At 42.7% G+C, this 16,483-nt stretch overlaps 1 pseudogene; it reads left to right on the forward strand.

The window, feature by feature from the left end:
* Nucleotides 1-10,038: 10,038 nt before the first annotated feature.
* LOC149307156 (uncharacterized) lies at nucleotides 10,039-14,981 on the forward strand (annotated as a pseudogene).
* The last annotated feature ends 1,502 nt before the right edge of the window (nucleotides 14,982-16,483 follow it).

The raw sequence follows: 16,483 nt of genomic DNA on the forward strand, positions 1-16,483 counted from the left end.
GCCCAAAAAACCCACAAAAAACTATACTAAGGTCTGCATTTGCGCTGCAGAAATAACCCAGCTTGACACCGCTTTAACTGCCATTGCTCAACGCTGTGGGTTTGTAGTTTTGTGGGACGTTTCCTTTCTCTGCCTGAGAGCTCCGATGCAAATGACAAACCCCAGGGTTCCATAGCATTGAGCCACGGCAGTTAAAGTGGTGTCAAATTGGATTGATTCTGCAGTGTAGATGCAGCTAGGACGCTAGCAGAGATTTTTACCCTTCTGCCTCCTGGTAATACTACAAATTCCAGGACTCCATAGAATGGAGCAATAGCATTGCAAGGGGTCTCAAACTGATGTACAAACCCATTCTTAGTTTGGAAAGTCGAAGGCTTTCATGGCCGGCATCCATAGATTTTTGTAGGTTTTTCGGGCTCTGGGGCCATGTGCTAGAAAAGTATATTCCTGATTTTTTGGCAGCATCTGTGGCTGGCATATTCAAATAATGCATTCTCTGAAGATGCCAGCCACAGATGCCGCCGAAATGTCAGGAATAAACTCTTCTAGAACATGGCCACAGAACCCAAAAATCCCACAAAGAACTGCATTCTTAGTTGTTGTCTGGTCAATTTGCACATCACTTTATGTTCACTGCAGTCCAGCCCAAGAAAGTTTAAGCCCAACAAAACATGTTAGTCTTCAAGATAGCATAGGACTCTGGGTGTGTCTGCACTGTAGAAAGAATGCAGTTTGACACCATTTTAAGAGCTCTAGCTCCATCCTATGGATTTCTTGGGGCTGGTAGTTTTACACGGTCTTTTGCTTTCTCTGCCAAAGAGGGCTGGTGCCCCACCAAACTACAAATCCCAGGATTCTGTAGGATGGGATCATGACAACATGGTGTCAAATTGCATTATTTCTACTATGTAGATGCACCTTAGGTCTTTTTCTTTACTGCAAACCTATACAGCTGCCTCTGCATTCCAGGAACGGTTACTTTCAGTCTCCCTTCACTGCTCCAGATGATTTTAAAAATCACAAATATTACTCTATTATTAATACTATTATCATCATCATTATTAATGTTTGTTTATTTATACAGCGCCATAAATTTGCATGCCACTTTACAGGCATCACCACCAAAACAGCACATAACCTGCCAACAGCATGCAATCCAAAAGTCCTAAAATACGTACTGTACAAAAGTAAGCAAGTTATGCAGTTAAAATAGAAAGTGTAAAAACAACATATCAACGAACATAAAATTATAAAATGATATTAAAACACGGTTCCACATGCTTGAGAGAACAAGAAATGTTTTAATTCAGGTTTAAAATTTACTCAAGAGAGGGACTGCATTATGTTCAGTGTCCGTATATATGACTGTGATAAGCCACTAGATGGTGCAGCAACACTTCCTACTAGTCTTATTATTACAGGCTGCAGAAATAGAACGTATAGCATATGGATAATAGAATTTATATGGAACATATACCAGGAGACAAGGAGAGATGGAAAGAGTCCTACAGATACCATGGAGTGCCAAAAGGACAAATACATTTATTTATTGTGAAGTCGAAGGCTTTCATGGCCGGCATCCAGAGCTTTTTGTTTTCTGAAGATGCCAGCCACAGATGCTGGAGAAACATCAGGCATAAACTCTTCTAGAACATGGCCACGTCGCCTGAAAAACCCACAAAAAGCTATACATTTATTTATTTATTATGTTTTGTGTGTGTTTTTTTAAAAATAGAGATTTGGATTAATTGTGTTTCAACTTTTGTACTAAGAGCTTTTGGGTTGCACGGTGCTTTTGGAAATTTCCACACCGCCTTGGATCCCATGCCGGGAAGAAGGCGGGATATAAATCAGTTAAATTAAATTATATTAATTGAATTAATTAAATGGAGGGTGGCAAAAAAAGCATATTACAGGTGGGTTGACTCTATCAAGGAAGCCACAGATGTCCTGAGTTGCAATGTTGATGTTGGAGGTCTCTGGGTTCATAAACTGGAGCTAACTTGCTGACATTTAACAACAATGACAACATGGGGTCTCCTGTCCATGCATGAACACATACACACTTTCACACACACCCTGCATCTTCCTTTCTTCCATGCTCTGCTCTGGAGGGTTGGAAGATGCCCTGAGAGTTGCCCTGGATTCTTCCTCATCTTCACAGTCTGTTGTGACTCCAGGCTACTGTCTACAAATGTGTTGCCCAGCATCACCACAACTTGCTATCTCCGAGGTCAGAAATGAGGCACACAGCATTGGCACGGGTATAACTACCATGTTTCCCCAAAAATAAGACCCTGTCTTATATTTATTTTTCCTCAAGATGACACACTATGGCTTATTTTCAGGGGGTGTCTTATTTTTAGTACGCATGGTACAACAATCTACATTTCTTCAAACACAGGGACTGAACAGACAAGCCAAAATAAAGCTGCTTCGGGTCACTGTGGAGGTATGCTGTTTAAATGACACAGGCATCTTAAGAGGCCAGAAGCTGCGCCAAAGCTGCCTTCCAGTGCTTAGGACTGGAGCATGTCTTTGGTGTGGCTTATGGCCTCTTGAGGTGCATGTGTCATTTAAACAGCATACCTCCAAAGTGACCTGAAGCAGCTTTATTTTGGCATGTCTGTTTGGGCCCTTAGTTAAGTCGTCTTCTTCTCGAACATCGTCATAACTCTCCAAACCCAGAATTCCAACCTGAATTTCTTGTGACTCCATTTCCTTTAGAACCATTGGCCCCAATCTTTCCGCTCCCTTCCTACTTCCTTGCGTTCCACGCCGGGCCTATTGCTATGTCTTATTTTGGGGATATGGCTTATATTGCGCAAATGCTTAGAAATCCTGCTACAGCTTATTTTATGGGTATGTCTTATTTTGCAGGAAACGGTAGGAGGGTGCAAAGGTGTGGACTGCACTAGGGGACATTTCAGAGGGGTGTCCTCCAGTGCGCTGGTGAGAAGGTGTGCCTTCCATCTATGGCAGCTCTAGTGGCTGGGCAGGAAAGTGAGTCACATCTTTCTCACCAGCAGCAGCTCCATCACACCCAGAAAAAGCTATTGAAGAGAGGAAAGTGGTATTAAACATAATCTGCACCAGGTGTCAAATATACTAACCATGTCACTGATGGCTTTTAACACATAGAAGCATAAGCCACCTGGCATCACTACAGAGTGCTCTGGGTTTTCCTGCAGAATCTGGAGCAAAAGGTGAGTTATTTTAAAGCCCTTTAAGACTGGTCTGATCCAAATTTGGTGCAGAACTGGCCTTCTCTCATGATGACAGTCCATGCTCGAATTGGGGGTTTGGCCTCGCGCTGTGAAAACAAGTCGACATTAAGACATGGGGGAAACCATTTCATTTGGCCTGTCCATGATGTCCATTGTCTGTCCATTTGGGCATATAACTCTTACTTTTAAAAAATGCCCTACGGACATAAGTCATTGCAAAGTCGGCAACATTGGCAGGTTCTTGAAGCAACATATAGGTTGGATCATCCTACTGAAAGAGCATCCAACTGTGAGACAATGAAGTGAGCTATACAGCAGACTTAGACCTGAGACTTTACATATTTTCCAGTGATCTTTGTAGTGTTGTGTATTTTTTTAAAATGTTGGTAACGATGTTGATGACATCTAACCTGGAACGATTTGCATTTTTCCTCTTTGCTGATGCAATTATTTGCGTAATGTTCCATGGTGATGATCTGCTCCAGCAAAACCACCATTCCAGCTCTATGCCCCATTCATTGAAACCTTACTGAATTCCTCATTCGGCTGCAAGGGTTACGTGGGTTTGATGAGTAAAGGCACACAGACTGCAGTACTTTGAAGCATGGACCAAAAACGGCTGGCAGAGAACCAAGTGAAAAGTGAGAAGAGTGAAGGATTTGCATAGCCATGGCACACCCACCGGCTTTCAGTTCCTATTTCTAACAGATTTGCAAACAAAGGAACACAGCGCTGCTGTTAACGCAATGCAAAAATGTAACAGCCTTTAACCAAAGGGTTTGTTTTGTTTTGTTTTCTGTTTCCTTTCAAAGCATGGCTGGGGAAATTGCTTCCCTAGGATCAGATGTGACCCGCCACCAAAGCCATGCTTCTGGCCTCCTGAACCTCCACCACCCCAGTTTCCTGAGACCACCATTTTCCACCAGAAAGAAAAAAGTGCATTGCTTGTGATGGATGCTTCAGGAGTGGTGATTTATTACTCTAACAGGTTACACCTCCTGCTATGCTGGTTACCATCCCAAAAGCCTAGGTTCATAAACCAAAAGTGGACTTTTAGCCACCTCCATTTTGGTTCTTATTTGCTTGTTTGTTTACCTGTTTGTTTCCATATTAGAACCTTCTCCTTCAGCATGATCTGGTGCCAAAACCAACTGCAAATCCCAGGATTTGATGGGATGGAGCAGTCACAGCTAAAGTAAAGGAGTGCCAAACTATTAATATTGCAGAGTGGCAGCAGCATTCAAGTCACTTACAGCTTATGGAGACACCAAGGTTGGCCATTCATAGGATTTTCTTAGCAAAGTTTCTTCTGAGAGGTTTTTTCCATTGTCTTCCTCAGAGGCTGAGAGAGTGTGACTTGCCGCAAGGTCACCCAATAGGGTTCTGTGGCTGTGAGCAGGGATTTGAACCTTGGTCTTCCAGAATCCAACACTCAAAGTACACCACTCTGGGCTCAGATTCCTTGTTTTAGTTCATCTTGTGAGCTTCTCTGGGCCCCCATTCAGGGAAAAGGAAGGAAGGAAGGAAGGAAGGAAGGAAGGAAGGAAGGAAGAAGCAACATTTCAATGAGGGAACTTCCATGTGTGTAAGACACCAACAGGAATGCAAAATGTAAATACCTACTAAGGCTATCTCCATAACATAATTATAGCAGTTTGATGCCACTTTAAATGCCATGGCTCTGTCCTATGGAATCCTGGGATGTGCAGCTTCCAAAAGTTATTATGATTATTAAGCTTTATTTATATAAACTTTATTTATAAAGTGCTGTAGGTTTACACAGCACTGTACATAAAATAAAATAAAATAAAATAAAATGGACCTGCCAGTGGCGTACTTTCTAGAAAATGGATTATGAAGTATTTAGAATCCTCTCAAGGAATTCTAATGCCTCACCAAACTACAAATCCCAGATTCTGTAGGATGAAGCCATGACAGTTAAAGTGATCTCAAACTGGTGCAACTGTGCAATGCAGATGCACCCCTAAGACTGGCTTGAGCAACTCCCGAGAAAAGTTGGCGATGAGAAAGCCTGATTGTCCGACGGATTATTTTAATTTCCCAACGAAGCCAGAGATAAACAAATGAGGCTAAAATACACACACTTCTTTCTCTCTCTCTTTTTGTCCTCACTTCCTTATCAGTTATTTCCATCCCTTCCAGCATGAAGGTAGGATGGAGAATCAACAGAAGCTGTCCTTTCCAGGGAAAGAGTCTATCTTGGATGCAGAAAAGCAGCCCTCGGAGATGCTCAAAGACCTGGTACTGCGGTGGTTTCTGACAACGCAAGTTCCACTTATAGTACAGGATGGAAGTTTGCCGGAGTGGTTCCATGGATTCGTTCCTCGGATGTAAGCTCAAATGCAATGAATGTTTGACCAAATTGTTCTCTGAAATGTTAGCTCCAGGACTGAGCAGGCATTTCTGGCCTGGCAGAAAATTGGCACCAGGTTTCTTAAAAAGGAAACCACTAAACTGTAGAGCCAATGACAGGCTTCATGTGATGTGGAGCGTTGTAAGGTTCCCCTAGTTGGACTACAGCTCCTAGTATCCCCTGGCTAGGAGGAGTCCTGGGCATTGTCATCAAAAAAAGATGAATATTTCCCCCCCAGACTTGGACATGGTGAGCACAGCCAGGAAGGGAAAACTGTGGCCTTCTGGGTGTTGGGGTACAACAACTCCCATCATTCACCAACACCAGATGAGAGTCCCAATAGCAGCTGAAGGGGAATAGGTTTCCTTGCTCCGGGGGGGGGGGGGGAATTTCAAAATAAACCCAAGCCCATGATGCTCACTAACTGACCTTAGATTGATTGATTGATTTCTATCCCATCTTCCTTCCAGTATGGTCTCTGTTTTTCAATCTCCTTCTCAGTCTGGAGTCCTGTTGGGACACTAATATGGTGTATCTCCTGGTTATATCAGCAGCTAAACTTGTTACAATTGCTCCACAATTGCCTATTTGTGGCCATAACACCAATGGCAACTGACCCCAGCCCTGGAAATACAAATAGTGTTATCCTTTTGGCTTCAACCGCTATCTAACCTACCTTACAAGCCTGTTGTGAAGACTGAATGAGGGAGAAGGAAGGAGGCAATTCCTCTGGGGAGAGAAAAGGTAGTACTAGTAATAGGAGAAGTCGTAGTGGTGCTGGTGGTGGTAAAGATGATGATCATGATCATGATGATTCCGCCTTATTTATAGTGGTTGTTTCAATGTTCTGGCTAGTAGTCTACATCAACTTTCCTCATTTGTTGTTGTGTGCCTTCAGTTCATTGCCAACTTGTAGCGGTGTGAGCGTTGGACTGTGAGATCAGGGTTCGATTCCGCTCTCAGCCAATGGAAACCCACTAGAATCATAGAGTTGGAAGAGACCACAAGGGCTATCCAGCCCAACCCCATTTTGTCATGCAGGAACTCTCAATCAAAGCATCCTTGGGTGAGTCACATACTCTCAGCCCCAGAAAACCCCATGATAGGATTGCCTTAGGTTTGCCATAAGTCGGGATCAACTTGAAGGCACACAACAATCCTCCTAGTACCACCAGGTACCTATGTTGATAGGCATTTATGCTCTACATATGTTAAACAGGGCCTCATCCTTGGACTACAACACCCAGAATCCCCCAGCTAGCATGATAATTTTCCCAAGGGTAGACAGAGAGTGGACAAGTGTGGCTAATGCAGCAGATCAAGTCATAACAATCTGGAAAACCCTCTCTTTTTAACAGGCAAGCTGAGGAGCTCCTGAAAGACCGAGATCTTGGCTGTTTTCTTATCAGATTGAACGAAAGATCCTTTGGCTACATTCTCTCCTATCGGTAAGTCTTTAGACTTGACTTCCCTCCCCTCTTGGAGTGCGTCACTGTCTGGGCACATGCCTACAACCATTACTGCACAAGCCATCATTGAGCTATGTTCGTACATCAGGGTTGCTTAACCTAAATATCTGCATGTGCATTTATGCATTGATTGTGCCATGCAGCCCTTACATTGCATGGCACTGTTGCAAGACTGAATGCCCAACTGTGCAAATGAATGCACAGTTGGGTGTGCAACCAAATGTGCAATTGAGTGCGCAACTGAATGTGCAGTTCAATGCCCAACTGTGCAAATGAATGCACAGTTGGGTGTGCAACCAAACATGCAATTGAATGTGCAGTTCAATGCACCATTTCATGCATGAGCAACCAAATATGCATCTGAATGCATATTCAGTTCCATCTGCATACCAGTGCGCCTCTACATGCACAGATGCCTGACCCAATTGACCGCCCTTTTTCTAGAGCTTGGAAAGCAGCCACATGTGCAATTGAGCGTGCAGTTCAATACACCATTTCATGCATGAGCAACCAGATATGCAGCTGAATGCATATTCCGATCTGCAACCCAATACACCTCTGCATGCAAAGATGCCTGACCCAATTGGCCACCCTTTTTCTAGAGCTTGGAAAGCAGTGAAAGGGGCCCTTGGCACTGTGGCAACAAAACATATCTGCTCCCTGGACTCTATGGGAAAAAAGAAGCTACTGGAGCTTGTCAATCAAAGGCCAAGGATGAAATACATGCAAAAACCCAGCTTGGTGATGCATAAAAAGTCCCGAGCGAGTCTCTTTGTGAGAGTCTTCTTGTCACCATGGCGCATTTGTGGTCAGATGCAAAAAAAGAGAGATAAGTGTTTATGATGTATCCACTTCCTTATGATGAGTCCAGTCTCTTCCTTTTTTCCACTTCCGCTGCCATTGCTCCGAACCCAACTCATCTCTGGGGACTGGACATGATTTTGGGTTGCTTCTCACCCAAAAGGTCAGTGGTCTAGATTTCTAGTGCTTCTTGGTTGGAAATAGTGAAATTAAAAGCATGGGGGGGGGGGGAATAGAGCCTGGGAAAGTTACTTTGTAAAACCATGACTATTGATTAGCCCCAATTGAAGTAGAGCCAGTGACTCAATTGTTGAGTGATAGTCATCGCATAGTTAAATGCACATGAATATATGCAAAACGGGCCTGAAAAACATGTTTTTTTCAAAGGTTGAGAAAGATTGAGAAGATGAATCTGGATGAGAACCTTCATAATTTGGAACTTATCCTTCGCAGAACGGTGTTTTGATTTTAATTTTAATGACCATCTTTTCTATTTGAATAAGGTTTTTTTATTATATAGTTTTTCGAATTTATTCGGCTTCTGAATTACTGAGAAAATGGATACAACTGGATGTACAATATTACTTATTACGGTACCTATCGACCCTTGTTCGATGCATCTCCAAGCTTTATTCCTTTTTGCATTTGTATTGTATGCTTGCGTTGTGTTTTTTTTTTCCTATTGGACATTGTATGATACTGTACTGTATTGTATTGTTTTGTGCGGGTCATTGACCGTCAGAAATCTTATTTCATTTCATATTTCATTATCATGTCTGAAATATGCACATGGTTTTTGGAACAGAAAATAGAATTTTCTGTGCGGGGCGCAGAACTCTTGCTACAAAAAGACATTATATATTTTATGCATGAACGTATCATTTCCTGCGCTGAAAATGCTTTAACTGGGGGTTATTCGTGTGCAAAATTTGCACCTGGTTTATTTGTACTAAAAACAGCATTTCCTGCATAGGAAACAGCATTTTATAATGTACTGTAGTTCTTGTCGTTCTGTTTTAATGGTCACACTTTGGGCATACCCTTTTGTCTCTGACTGGCTTGATGGTTTGATTATTTTAATTGTTTTAATTGTTTCTGATATTTTATTATAGTATCGTTGGGAAGGGAAGGGAAGTAATAGAAGGTATTTTTAATATGTTATGTTTTATATTGTATTTTATTTGATATTGTAAGCCGCCTCAATCCTGCAGGAGAGGCGGCATATAAATTATTATTATTATTATTATTATTATTATTATTATTAATGGTTCTAACTTTATTGGTTCTAATTTTAATTTAATTTTTTTATTAATGGTTCTAATTCTAATTTTATTATTATTATTAATGATTCTAATTTTATTGGTTCTAATTTTAACTTAAATTTTATTTCTTAATGGTTCTAATTCTATTATTATTATTATTATTATTATTATTATTATTAATGGTCCTAATTTTTATTCTATTTTAACTCTTGTGCCCTGTGTACTTTTAACTGTATCTGTATCATATTTAGATGATGGTGTGATGATGGCAGAAATTCTATATATGCTACTGAATTGTGCTACTGCCTTATTTGTGTAGCTAACTAGTGACTCCTTGCTCAAACCACTCAAACCTTTCTTACTGGATATCGGCCATCCAGAGAATAAGGAGCCCATTTTACAGGTGCGCACTTCATGCTCACCTCTTTTTCTTTACAAAAGGCCTCTCCTGTGGCCAAAATGGCCCAAGGGGGCAAAAGGTGGAGTGAAATGTTCTCCAATGCTACCTAGAGGTTGTTTGGAAACATATGGGGCAAAAAATTGAAAACAATTTTATTTTCCTCGAAGTTGTAAAAACAGACCTGTAACCCATGGATTGCATTTTGCCCACCTCTGCTTTTAACTTGCCCTGAAATCAGCAGCGATCTTTGGGTATAATACTCTGTCCAGAGATAACTTCAGAATCGTTGCCTCCCGACACATACTTACCATTGGTTGTTGCATTCAAAAGCAGCAGTAGACATTCTTCTCTAGAAAGTCATGAACGTTTCTTGTGGAATCACAGAGCTGGAAGGGCATAGTGTTGCAGGAACCTATTGCCCCAGTGCCCCTGAGAGGAGGCCTTCCAACCTTGGGATCAAGATCTCCAATGAAGGAGAATCTTCACCATCAGGAAGCTTTTCCTAATGTTGTTGGAACCTCCTTTTGTAACTTGTCTCCATTGGGGTGCGTGTGTCTTGACTGCAGGGGAAAAGACCGATGCCGACATTTTGTCATCAGCCACCAGCGGAATGGATACTATGCCATCTCAGGGGACACCCAGACCCATCCCAGCCTGGCTGAGCTGATCAGTTACTACCAAAGGACCGAAATCGAGCCTTTTAGTGAAAAACTTACTGTGGCCTGTTCAAAAGTAAGTCAAAACCCAATTCACCAATATGCTGCTTAAAGAGGTGGGATGTATCTACCCCACATGTCCTGCATGCATTCTGCAAATATATTCCCCAACCTCATGTGATCTGTAGCTGTCCCTAAATTCCCCAGCCCCTCTCCACTTGGCTAAAAAAATTCAGCTCCAAAATGGAGGACTCTGCTACAAGAAGGCTCAAGAGGATGGTATCATTTCATATAAAGGATAGTTCAGGTGGAACACACTTTTGGGGGAGGGCTGAAATTGCTCTCATTACTCCCAGACCCTTCACATTATATACATTATGGCTTGAACCTATTGCTTAGTCCCAGCTAGAGTAGACCCACTGAGTTGCTAACTGAATGGTAAGTCAACATCCCATTGGCTCAAGAGGTGTATCCTAGCAGGGACTGACAATTAGGATTCAAGCCAATATATACATACACACACATATATATATATATATATGAAAGATAGATAGATAGATAGATAGATGATAGATAGATAGATAGATAGATAGATAGATAGATAGATAGATAGGCAGGCCATGATTCCACATCATAGTCTACATTTTGTAACTAGATCAATCCCTAGCTACATCCCTTCTATAAGGTCCCCCCAGGCCCTTCACAATATATTAATTATGGCTTGAACCTGTAACTTAGTCCCAACTAGAGTAGACCCATTGAGTTGCTAACTGAATGGTAAGTCAACATCCCATTGGCTCAAGAGGTGTCAAATTTATACTATATATAGAAGATAGATAGATAGATAGATAGATAGATAGATAGATAGATAGATAGATAGATAGATAGATAGATAGATAGGCCATGATTCCACATCATGGCCTACATTTTATAACTATAGCAATACATAGCTACATCTTTTCTATAAGGGACACCCACCACCAGCCCTATAATGAACAATCTTTCTTACCCCAGAATAAGGGACATCCTTTACAATAAAGGACATCAGGCAAGCCTATGTGCTACTCATGTGAAGTGACTTTTTTGGGCAACGTGGAACAAAAATGTTCAGCCGATGGTGGTGGGAGCAGAGTTCCTTGCAAAGAACCATTGCAGATGTGCAGTGACGCAGCTATAGCTGTGCTCTGCCTCTGCACATTGTGCGTTTACCTTTTCTCATGCGTTGTGCAACGGTGGAATTCAATATAGAAACTGCATGGTGCTAGCACAGCATAACTCCACAAGCTTATATTTATGCTACTCTGAGATGATGTTGGATCTTTGCGTCTATGTGAAATTACTGTTGTTGGAGGTGGTGTTACTTCGTTTGACATTTATGTTTCTTTCCATGCCATTTCCCCCTACCCTTCTGCAGCAAGAGGAAACAAGTGTGTATGACAAAATCTCTTTGGAGCAGCAGACATCTTCCAAGCAGAGTTCCACAGGTGCCCCAATGCTGACCAGGCAGGTATCTGGCAGCTCACCCATTCCAGCAAAGGCGAATACCAGCAACCAGCCCAAAAAACAGGGGAAGAAGCTTCAGGAGCAACAGAAGTCTTTATCAAAAGAGAAGCCAGATCTGAGTCCAGAGGTAGGTTTGGTATGGTGAGAGGAAGAGCTAAGCCAAGGAGGAAGAATATACATCTCTCCAGATGTTAGTGAGCTGCCATCCTCTGTAGATCATTGCTTCTGTTGGCTAAGGGTGATGGGATTTAATGTCCATCAACCTCTAGAGCAACAGTTCTCAACCTGTCGGTCACGACCCCTTGACACTTTCAGAAGGGTTGCCTAAGACCATCAGAAAACACATACTTCTTGGGAACTGAGACGAAAATAATTTTATGGTTGGGGGTCACACAACATGAGGAACTGTATTAAAGGGTCGCAGCATTAGGAAGGTTGAGAACCACTGCTCCAGAGGTTGACCCCTTTCCTGCAAAGCAAATCCCCTTCAACCAATGCTGCAAAATCTATGTATAGTTATAGGGGGATGCCACTTTCAAACACACTGTTCAGAGGAAACAGACAGCTAGATACCACTGTGGCAAACAGGATACCGGACTAGGTGGGACCTTTAGTTAAATCCAGAAGGTTACTTAGAACTCTATTACCACACCCTGATACCTGTATTCAAGAACTAATCAATAAATATATCCTTCTTCCTCTCCTTCTTCCTTTCCTTCTCCTTTTCCCTCTCCTTCTCCTTCTTCCTCTCCTTCTCCATCTCTGTCTCCTTCTTCTTCCTTCCTCCTCTACATTCACTTTTTCCTCTGCCTGTTTCTCTTTATCTTCTTCCTCATCCCTCTCTTTCTTCCTTCCTCTCCTCCTCCTTTTTCCTATTTTTCTCCTCCTCATCTCTTCTCTCTCTTATTTTCCATTTTCCTCTCCTCCTCCTCATCATCATCCTACTCCCCATTCATCATCTTCCTCCTCCTCTTTCTCCATTCTCAACTTCCTCCTCGTCATCTTCTTCCCCCTTCTCCTCTTTCTTCTTTCTGCTCCTCTTTCTCCTCCTGCTTTCTGTTCATCTTCATCATCATCTTCCTTGCCCTTCTTCCTTCTTTCTACCTTTCCCTCCCTTCTCATAACAGGACCCTGATGATGCCCCACCAGTTCCAGCCAGGAGCAACCTGCTGCTCTCGGAGTCCTTTGAGGATGACTTCGTAAGTGGTGAAGGGAATGTTTTCTGTGCAGAACTCAAGATACACCAACAAGACAACAGAAGCCCAGAGGTGCCAGAAAAACCATACAAAGGTATCATAGATGGTCCACAGAGACCTGACGGACCAGAGCAAGGTACCTCCTCATCTTGCAGAAAGAAAACAACCACCCTGTTTACAACAGCTAAGCAATCCGATAGATTTTACAGTAAAAAAATCAATCTCAGAGAAACCGTTCACTTAGAAACAATTTATTCTGAAATTGACCTGGACCAAGAGAAGAGCGTCTGGATGCTTCCTGAGCCCTTGAGCGGACAGTTCTCTATCACTCCACCAAAGAAGACAACACTAAGTTCTCCCTCTTCAACTCCTCCAAAGCTATCTCCTAAGTTACCGAATAAACCAAATACCTCCATGGAGCCGCAAGGGTCACAGCCGCTGTCTGCCGCATACGCCACCTCTCTTGCGATTGACAAAGATCCTCCAAAGCCAAACCATCCAAAAACTTTGCCTGATTCACCGAGGGAGACCATGTATGGCCAGATCAACAAGATGAAGTCCCATTATGCGACAGTGTCTACCTGTGACAAGACAAGCAATATGTACGAACAGGTCTCTTTCGGGCGGCTGAAGGGCGTCACCCATGAGCACGATTCAGAAAAGCTTTCCAAGGCCTTGCCAACAAAACCCAAACAGAGTTATGACTGGGTTTCTCCAAAGAGTGGGAGACCGTCAATGATGCAGCCTTGTCCTGAGAATCCATGCAGAAAGGTCCCTGATCATGTCACCAAAATCTCGCCATTGAGAAAGCATGTTCCTACCATGGAGAACACCTATGAACAAATTCCCTTCAGCCCTGCAAAAGGGACCGAGGCCAAGCCAAGCCAAAAGGTATCAGAAAGCCAAATCCTTATTTTCCTTGAGAAAGTTAAAACAAATATCTGTCCACTCCCCAACCCCAACCCAATTCCCTTTTGTTTCTCAACCACTAATCTAGTTCTCAGGAGCACTTGGAAATGTAACTACTAATGCTGAAAATACTAGGAAAACTTCACTACATCCACACTGCAGAATTAATGCAGTTTGACACCGCTTTAACTGCCAAGGCTATGGAATCCTGGGATGTGTAGTCTTTGGGGCGCCGGAGCTCTCAGAGAGAGAAGGCCAACCATCTCACAAAACTACCAGTCCCAGAAGTCCATTGCATTGAGCCATGGCAGTTAAAGAAGTTTCAAAGTGCATTAATTCTGCAGTATAGATGCAGCCTCTTGGGTTGCTAACCTTGCAGATCCCTAGCAAAGCCCAGAAGCAACACCTGGCATCCTGTTAGTGACCTACGAAGGAGTAAGTCCAGCTTATTTCTGCTTTGCTCACATTTTGGTGGTTGCAGAAGTTGCAATTCTCTACCAACTGCCCAATGACCAAATGCCCTGAAAAACCTTCATTTAAGCTGCTGCAGCTGTTTGCTAGATAGGATAAATTGGGCAAGATTGGTTCTGAAAGAGAGTTGGAAGTGCTCAAAGTTGCCCAGTGGGTTTCCATGGCTGAGCAGGGATTTGAACCTTAGTCTCTTGAGTCATTGTCCAACACTTAAACCAATCTGCCACATCGACTCTCACCAGTTATTTCCTTTGCCCAGAGGCTCTGGATCTCAATTTGTAATCTCAGGCCCAAATCACACTGAAGAAATAATCAAGTTTGAGACCGCTTTAACTGCTCTGGCTCCAATCAGGGAATCCTGGGAACTGGTTTTATGAGACATTTAGCCTTCTCGCTCAGAGACGTCTGGTGCCACAATAAACGACAATTCCCAGGATTCCCTGTCTCAAACTGGATTATTTCTGCAGTGTGTTTTGGACCTCCGTATTTCACAATCTTTTCTCTCTCATTGCCTTCAATTCTGCTGGAATTCCAGGATTGGCACATCAGTCATCTAAGCTTACTGTTGTTGTTACTATTATTCAGAACCGCTTCTCTTTTATCCCCATACAAAATGCTATTGTGCTTAATTCTCCCGGCAGATTGACAAACCCAGAAGGTTCTTCTTTACGGACAAGAAGACTAAATTCTGAATGCGGCCATCGAAAAAGTTGCGTTGAGCCCACAGCTGCCCTGAAGATCGCCAGTGAGAATCAGCGACCGCTGGAGTCATAAGAAATGCCTCCTTCCATGTCCGAAGGTGTTATACCTATGATGTTATAAAGTGTCATAGTATGTGAAGTAGGTTAGTCTTTCTCACACATGGGGTGCCTGTTTTTCATGGGAATGTTCCATGCCCTCTTCTAAGCACTTACACATAAAGCTCTCAGCTTTATGGTTTTCAAGGTGCTTCTTTGCAAAGTATCAGCATTAACAACCATACTGTGCTTAACAGCAGGAACATGGAATTGGGAAGGGGCAAAGTTTTGGACTATAGCTCCCAGCATCAGTTACCACCAGCCATTCTGAGAGTTATAGTCCAAAACATCTAGGGAGCCAAAGGTTCGCCGCACTTGCTTAACCAGCTGCTGCTATACTCTTTCCTCGCTTCCAAGGAGTTTATCACACTGGGGCTAATTTTGGCATTAAAGAGAGATTAAAGCTCATTTAAAGCATCCCACAAATAAAGCGAACATGGCGAGTAATTGCACGATTGATGATCACATGTGATATCGGAAATGCATTGTCGCTGAAATCCCGAAAGTTAAAAGGGGAGTGTTGATGCTTCCCTGTGACCACTTTAATGGTGGGTTTTGTGCGACGTCATGTAAAATTGTTTCGTGTAATTACACAATTTTTCCGGGATGTTCACAGGATAAACTCCCAATCTCCTTCATGTTATACTAGTGCAAGTTAGATTGAAACTATCCAGAGGTTTCATTCCTCTCTAAATTAAAATATTATCCGTAGCTTTACCTCCTCTTCTCCCCTGTGCTTCGGTTTCAGCTCCAACAATGACTTTTTAAACAAGGAAAAAAATAACCCTTCTGAGGTTGACTATCTCAGCAGTCTCAGGGTTTATTATAAGTCCTTTGCAAAGGCAGAATAAATCTGAGGATGGCAGCTTAAAGTTTGCCCTTGACTCCAGTCTGCCCTTTCCAGTTTGCCCTGCGACTCTGGCTCCCGTGTGACATCAAATGGAGATGAATTAGAAGCAGACAGGAGGGAAAAAGAACCCATTCAAGAAGAGCCACTTATGTTTTTCTTAATGGCTTGATTCATTTTGCCAGCTGCAGGGCAGGCAGGAGAAACCAAGAGGTCCTTCCCCATTTTTTCCTACCCTTTCTGCAAAAAAGAAACCCTAAACGCCTCCATTTCTTGGTAGCAGGCTGTCATTCTCAACATCCAGCAGCAGCTGGTGGGCTTCCATGTCAGTGGGATGCTGAATTCACTGTGGGTTTTTATTTATCCCTGGCTTTAATGGAGCTGTCCAGAATACTGAACCCTGGCTGCATTGTGTTCAATATCTTGGATAGTTCCTTTGAAGCTTAGAGTAAAAATCAGAGATTTGTTGGACCCCTGACATGGAAGCCGACAGTCCTTCCAAGGATGAGCAAAGTACTGCCCTTGGGCTACCAAAGGCCCCTTTTAGACTCACTTTTGTGAATCTAAACCC

The sequence above is a fragment of the Sceloporus occidentalis genome, unplaced genomic scaffold (assembly GCF_023333645.1).
Source record: "Sceloporus occidentalis isolate IW3139 unplaced genomic scaffold, rSceOcc1.0.p SCAF_9, whole genome shotgun sequence".
In the NCBI taxonomy this organism is placed as follows: Eukaryota; Metazoa; Chordata; class Lepidosauria; order Squamata; family Phrynosomatidae; genus Sceloporus; species Sceloporus occidentalis.